Genomic DNA, 8,072 nt, shown 5'->3' with positions numbered 1-8,072 from the left:
TAAAGTAGTATATATTTAACACATACATGTGTATATATTTTATAAATTAGTAAATATATCATTATATTGTAGTATATATTTTATAGCATATGTTTTATTTAAAGTAGTACATATATTGAATGATACGTATACATGTGTATATATTTTCTATAGACTATAAAGTAGTATATATTTAACATATACATGTGTATATGTTTTATAAATTAGTATATAACTATATATATATATATATAGTGTGTGTGTGTGTGTGTATAATGTAGTATATATATTGTAGTATATGTTTTATCTAAATAGTACATATATATTGAATGATACGTATATATGTGTATATATCTCTATAGACTCTAAAGTAGTATATATTTCATATAAACATGTCGGTGAACTTTTGAGTGTATAGAAGATATCATGATATAGGATTCTTTTAAATACGAAAGTTGACCCACATGTTTATATTTTATAAGAAAAAAACCCCACCATTATCTAACAACCATTAATTTCATACGTAAATAAAATTTATAGTTCATATTATTACTCTTTAAACCATTTATATCTCATATAACTATTACTGTCACCAACATAAAATTTATTATTACTTCAAATTAACTCTCACTTTACCTGTACGGAGGATTATATTAAAGAGTAGTACACTACGACTCATGTTTAATTTTATTTTTATTGAACTAAAGTTTAATTAATAAATATATTGTTTTTACAATAGCTTTGTGATAGTGCATTATACTTTGTTATAAACTTTTGCTTATTTGGTAAGATTGTATAATGAATTGGGGCAATTTTAATAGTTTTCACAACTTATGAGGGGTTTATGTTCATGAAAAATATACAACATAAAAAATTCAAATTACATGTCCAAACAAAACTTCAACTTCATCTCATAATTTTAAATCATGATTTTATGTCATGATTTCATCTCTGATCTTGGGAGTATTTAGACGTCTAAGTGCTATCTATTTTTCGTAATTTTGTCTATTTAATGAGCTACATTGCATATATATTCATGTGATTGAGCTTAATTTGTGTGTGTAAACTAATGGATATGATTAGTATTTCAGGGACAGATTTTGATGAAGTTTGAGCTTGATGTGAATGTCAATACTGAGCTTGTGAAAGATCGAAGGTGTTAGGAGCAATATCGAAAAGCAAGACGAGCTTAAAAAGAGTTGAAAAGACGTCTAAAATACATGGGACACGAAGTACAGTGAAGAGACTACACAATTTGGAGAAATTAGAGTTTGAAACACAAGAGCATGCCACGTCCACTGAGCCACGCGATAAAGGTGTGACACAAGGCTGGCCAAAAATTAAATGGCACAGAACAGTGTGCATGAGCAATAAGAGCATGACATGCCCACTGAGCCATGCGATAAGTGAGTGGCACGGAGGGGTGTTTTCGTTTGATTGTTCTCTCCTACTATAAGTAGGATACTTACATTATTTTATGAAAGATCTTTGGAACAACTTGGGGGAGAGAAAACACACAGAGAAAATTTTCAAATAGGGTTTTTTTCTTGCTGTAGTTTTCTTATAGTCTTTATATATGAATTTAACTATCGTAATTCTTTATATGACTATGAGTGACTAAACACTCATTTTCTAGGGTTAAGTCTACGGAAATAAGGACTTAGCATTCCATCAAGCTGGTTTAAAGTTGATCATTGTATTTGATTATTCGTGTGTTCTTGTTATTACTATTCTATTGATTCGTGACCATTAGGATATATTTATATTTATATTGTGAGTCTGAAAGGATGACCATTAGATTGAAACAAGGAGTATATGGAGTAGATTCTCATCATTTAAATAAATTAAAGCTAGGATTCGCGGTTAGGATAGGACTATATCTAATTCGCCCAATTTGATTCAAATACGGGATGACATAGAAAAGCATTTGAATTAGTTCTCACATTGTCGTTCAATGATGTAGTTATGGGGATAATTTAGATGGACGATTAGAGGCTCCGAAGACCATAATCATGTTATTAACCCCGTGAATTAATAACCAAGATAGTTAAAGTGTCCAATAAAATTGTATAACTTTGTAAAATTGTTTAAATTGCCTCGATCCTGGATTTCTTCTTATCATTGTTTCAAAAACTTTACTTTCTTATTATAGTTTATCGATACTTTCAAATTTCCAAAACTTAAACTCTCTTTTGGTTACAACTCATACTAATTAGTAAGGCTAAAATTGGACTAATTGCTAAACACCAAGTTTTTATGGGATCAATGTTCGGCTAAAAAGGGCCACTGTATTACTTGTACAACCACATACACTTGCATGTGTATTTGAACGCAATAAATTTTGACACCATTACCAGAGACTTGAAAAGTTAGCAACTCTCTCATTTTAGTTTTATTACTCTATTTGCTAAGTGCTGACAACTTGGTCTTAGCTACTGAATTGTAGGTACAGTTTTGAATCTCAAATAAGTTGGCAAGGGAAAGAGAATTGATTGAATCATACATCGAACCTAAGCGACGTTTACACCAGTTATGAAGAGAAGAAACACTTCTTTATTCCATCCTAAGAGTTTAACAAGGTAAGACCATTCTTGCAGACATGGTTGAAGAATAATCAACCTGTAGGATAGTGCACAAAGTGAAAATCCGACTCACAACTAATATCACCTCTAGTATCCGCAGACCAGAATCTGGGGATAGATTTGAGTTTAAGAAAAACATGGTGCAATTATTGCATAGTATTGGCCAGTTCACACTTATCATATGAGGATCTATAGGTTCACTTACAGAATTTCTTGGAGATTAGTGAATCTTTTGTTCCTGTTGGAGTCTCCATAGACTACGTGAGCCTCACATTTTTCCCCTTCTCACTATTAGGGGAAGCAAAAAAAGTGATTGAAGGCAGAACTTTTAAACTCAATCACAACTTGAGACAACTTGGCAAAGAAGTTCCCCATTCAATTTTTTTCTTTTGGTAAAACTGCAAGGTTGAGGACTGAGATTCTGAGTTTCAAACAAAAGCTAGATGAGAATTTTTATCATGCATGAGAGAGATTTAAGTCTCTTCAAAGAAATTGTCTGCATCACCAACAGACCAACAATGTATTAGCTCATACTTTTTTGAAGGTATTGACTATGTCACAAAAATTTTGTTCAATTAGCTGCAGGTGGTCAAGCTTTGGAGAAAACATATGATGAGTTGTATACTCTCCTTAACCGAATTGCACAAGCTAACACCAAATGACAGGGTGATGTATCCAAAAGTGTGGTAAAAAAACCTATAGGTATGATTGAGGTGTATAGTGTCACAGTATTGGCTGCACAGTTGGCTGCCTTTCAGAACCAAATGATGATGCAGTACAACAAGTAGAGTGTGAATTAACCTCAAACCCAAGTTAATAATTTAGCAAGGGCAGAATTAGTGTGAAATTTATTGAGATAGTGGTCACTTTACAGACTTATGTGGAGTAAATATGGAGTCGGTGAATTTGGTGGACAATGTACAAAAGGAAAATCAAAACTATGATAATACCTGTAACCATAACTGGTAGAGTCAGCTCTGTTGACATTTAATTTTGACTTTCCTTTTCATATAATTAATTTTTCTATGCTTCTTAGTTCAGAATACTCTTATCAAAATGATGCTTTTTACCTATCAAATTAGTTTTAGTAATTTTGGCATAACAGAAATAATTTTTTTTTACTTTCTTATTTTTAATCTCAAATATATATATATGTATATAAAAATATTTAATATTGCAATAAATAAAAAAAATATTAGCATGTTTACTTTTACAATTTTTGTCATATCGTTATAATATTTCCTAAATACATTTCTAAAACATGATTATATTTGTATATAATACGTACATTATGAAAAATTAAATTAGGACGAAAAAAGTCCTGTTAAATTAATTAAGTGAAAATGATTGAAGAAAATTAGATTTTCTTGCATTTGGGCTAAAACTGTAGTTCTTTTTAGCCAAAAAATTACAGCCCACTGACCCAATTTTAGCCCCCAAGTCTCAGCCAATTACAGGCCCAATTGGACCTTGACCCGACCCAACCTTAAATAATCCCGAGTACTCTCTCACCTCTCAATCAAAGATCGATACCTCTCCTCTTCCCTGTAAACACCGATCATCCCCCAGACCACCAGATAATGCTGAATTTCGATGGTCTTAGCCTTTTCCTTTCTCTCTATTGCCCTCTCTATCACCTCCCGTCACTTCACTCATCTTTCCCACAACTGTTCTCTTTTTAAGGCAAAGCTACAAAGCTCTAAATCTCCTTTGCCAAGGTGAAAGGATTAAAGAACCATCAGATTTGAGGTTGTTATTCCTCAAATCCGATGGTTCCAAGTCTTCCACCTTGAAACAACCCTTTGTCTTTTTACATCAAGCTGAAAAAGGTGAACAATCAATCTTTTCTCTGTCTCCATTATTTTTTCTGTGATTTGGGGTCTAGTCCCTATTGAGAACTTTTGCAGCCCTTTTTCCTTTATAAAAGGGAAGTCTTTTTCACAAGGAAGGAACCAAGAAAGAATTATCCAAAATTAGCACCAAGCGTCGGCAAATCCATACTATCGCTTCTTAATTTCTTTTGCTCTTTTCGAGTTTGAGTTTTGATCTCGACAGGAAGTCTTAGGTCGCTGCACCATACAAGGTAAATCCTATCTCATCTAAATTATTTATGTTTAGTTTTATGAATTCATGATTGTGTGATCAGTCGAGACGTTAGTTGTTTTAGCCGATTGATTTCGGGCATGAGACATGAAAAAATGAAATTGGTTTCTAGACTTTTTATTTATTTACATTAGATTATGTGTTTTGTATCCACAAAAGTATTTTCACCTTGCGGTTTATTTTGCATACAACCGATCATGTTTGAAATTTTAAGGACGCTTGGCGATCTATTATTAGCTTGTCGTTAGATCATCTTGGGTGTTTTTATTTTTTTAAATACGACAACAGCTACTCGGCTTTCTCTGTCTGGTCGATTGTTTACAAGGCGTTAGCAACCACTAAATTCGTAGAAAAAGGCCCTAAAAAGGGTAAAAAGTCGAATACTTTTAGTTTGTCTATTTTTATTATGTGAATATGTGATCTGTTTAGTTTTTTTGAAACTCTATTTGCAGTGCTGCTGTTCTGTTCTCTAGGAAATCGAATAAAGTTTGGTCTCATCTCAACTCATTTCAATAAGCTACCGTTGTTGAGTTCAGATTGTGCAAATAGGTGATGTGTGTTGCCTATGTATTATATAACCAGTTGTCCATATAAGTTGGAACCACCAAGAGATAGATACTCAAGAGATAAAGTCTCGTTTAGTTCAGTCTAGGAAAGTCTTCCTTGTTTGCATACCTTGAACTAGTAATTTGTTAGTTTCTTTGAGGTCTGAATTAGCACTTTTGAAAATTTGTAACTAGCGCCCTTGTACATATTTGCTGATTTAATTCAAGTATGGATATAGGTTGTTAAGATAAGAACATACATGTTATGGTTATATTGTTTAAGTTTTTTTTTAAGTGTTTCCCGTGCGTCTTCCTGTAAGCTGTGGTTTGAGTTTAATGTTTTCTTACACCCCAAGTTTAGCCAGATTTGAATAAAGTTTGTGTTTTAAAAGTGTGTTGTTGGCCGAGTTAATCAAAACTATATTTGTGATAGCTAATTAGTAAGTGAATATGTCATGTTCATTTTATTCGTTTAAGTCTTAAAAGCACCTTTTATAGGCTGCTTAAAGTGCCTTGAATGGACTGCTCATGGGACCTTTTGCTGTAATGTCATTAAGGTATATTTGAACAAGTTGATTGTAATACTTTTTGGGGATAGGATTGCCAATAATATGTACTCCCTCCGTTTAAAAAAAAAATTGACCTATTTTCCTTTTTAGTCTCTTTAAAAAAGAATGATCCCTTTTATTTTTTTTTGCAATATTTTAATTTCATTTTTTCGCATGACATGTTTAGGACCACAAGATTACAGTGTTGAATGGTTTCATTTAGTTTTTTTTTTTTTTTGGGGTGGGGGTAATTGGTTTCATCAAATTCTAGTTGAATTGTAAAACTATTGAGTCATCTTTGGAATGTTTTTTTTTAGTTTGTGCTACTCACTGAGTCTACTGGCTGATGTGCCATTTTGGAATTTGGCTCATTAATTTTCTCTCTTCTACTATTTGCATTGGGTAATTAGAAAGAGTTTTGTTCCCTATTAAGTGGCATCTCCTCTAATCAAGCATTTTTAAAAATATTGCCTTGTTAGTTTGGTCTAGAACTTTAAGTTTCAAAGCTTCTTTGGATAGTAACTTAGAATAACTAGTGTTTGTGATCACATGAAGTTGGGTGTTCCAGTGAAATTAATGTGGAGTTGATGTGCATATCCTCCCTTCGTTCTCTGTTGATGGCCTAAATGATGAGCCAAATTTGAAATTTACTTCTTAAACATTGGACTTTGATGAATAATTTCACCTTAAGAGTAAGGTTTATGTCCATCCTTCTGTGAAAGGGTATAAAGTCTCGTTCTTCTTGGTTTTACTATTGACTTTAAACTTGAAAAGGTCGGTAAATCTTTGAATTTGGTTTGGTCTTTATTTTTTGGGATTATCATAGACCAACTTCGTCAAAAGTTTGGCAATACATGGGCTTGTCATGATCAAACATTAAAATCATGTTTCTTTTCTTAATTTGTTCCCTCATGTTTCACTCTATCATGAATAATTACTAACTCTTATTTCTTTTGTCTCATGTACACTCGGGAGCACGTTTGAGGTCTCATGGCTTGACTCCATCTCTGTCTAAATTAGAAAAAACGAACAATAATCTCATTACATATTGCCATCTAGCAGTCTAGTACCTCTTTCCTTTTCTAAGCTTTTATTTTTCTTTGTATTATTGCACACATTGTCATTTCTTTACTAAAATATTGCACATTTTTTCTTTGGAATTTATGTCTGTTTATTTGAAATTGTTAATAGATAGCAAATTTATTTGTTCCCTTCTCATCTCTTAGATTTTAGACTTAGAATAATTTTTTGGCTTTGGTACTTAATTTATATCATTAAGGTTAAAATTCGGTAGGTGAAACATACCTTTTAGAATAATTGGCCAAATTGTTAGAATTCTTTAATGCTCCTTTAATATGGAATAGTAGCCTATCGAATTAGTTTCTCATTAGTTACTAATGTCGTAATAGTCAAAAATATAAGTTTTGCGGTAGGTGAATTTATCATCGCTAGACTCGGAAATCAATTTTAATTATTTTGGATATGATAAATCAACTCTTTGTTCTCATCAATTTCAATTAAAATATAGCACTTTTTCAATTTGATTCCATGAGGTCTTTTCTAAAGATTTCAAATGACGAACAAATATCTTTTAAAACATAAGTCTTTCTTAATAAAAATAAATAAATTTTCAAGTTATTACGGATTCAAAACATTTATTTTTGTAGCTATTCTCTAATGATTCATTTAATGTAGAAAATTAATCAACTTATTTACTCCCATTTTTATAAAATTTGATTAAAAAAAAAACAGAAACAAAAGAGTCTTTTTTTAGAATGAAAAAAAAGTAAAGTTCTCCGCATAAATAACTTTTTAAATTATTAATTAAAAGCTTTTGTAAAGAAATGATTTTAAATAAGTTTATTTTTGATAACAATAAGATTGCATCATTATTAAGAGGTTTTATAAAAAGTCTTCGATAACTTTATGAAAAATAGATTTATGGTGAGGTTGTCCTAAAATTTTTTCTAATATTTTTTCTTATAAATAACTAACATATGTTATAAGATATACATAGGGCTCGTTTGGTCATGGAATTTTTTTTTTTCCAAAATTTTTTTTCGGAGTTGGAAATTGTGGTGTTTGGTCATGAAAATTCGGAAAATAATTCCAAAATTTTTTTATGAAAAGGGAAAACAGGTTTTTGTTGTTTTCACAATTTTCCAACTCTAATTTCAACTTTTATTATTATTACATATAACCCCAATCTTTTAAATTTTTACACAAAACTCTCCTTATAACATTACTTTTTCAATATTACGTATATAACAGTTTTAAAGAATAAGATAATTATAATTTCAAACTTAATGCTATAC

At 31.1% G+C, this 8,072-nt stretch overlaps 1 non-coding gene across 1 annotated transcript; it reads right to left on the bottom strand.

The window, feature by feature from the left end:
* Positions 1 to 2,964: 2,964 nt before the first annotated feature.
* Positions 2,965 to 3,071, bottom strand: LOC124892192. The gene has a single exon (XR_007050124.1). It is a non-coding gene; the product is annotated as a small nucleolar RNA R71 (small nucleolar RNA).
* Positions 3,072 to 8,072: the final 5,001 nt, after the last annotated feature.

Source organism: Capsicum annuum, chromosome 1, assembly GCF_002878395.1.
Source record: "Capsicum annuum cultivar UCD-10X-F1 chromosome 1, UCD10Xv1.1, whole genome shotgun sequence".
Classification (NCBI taxonomy): domain Eukaryota; kingdom Viridiplantae; phylum Streptophyta; class Magnoliopsida; order Solanales; family Solanaceae; genus Capsicum; species Capsicum annuum.
Note: the sequence above shows the minus strand (reverse complement) of the source record. Positions and strands in the feature narration are given on the sequence as shown.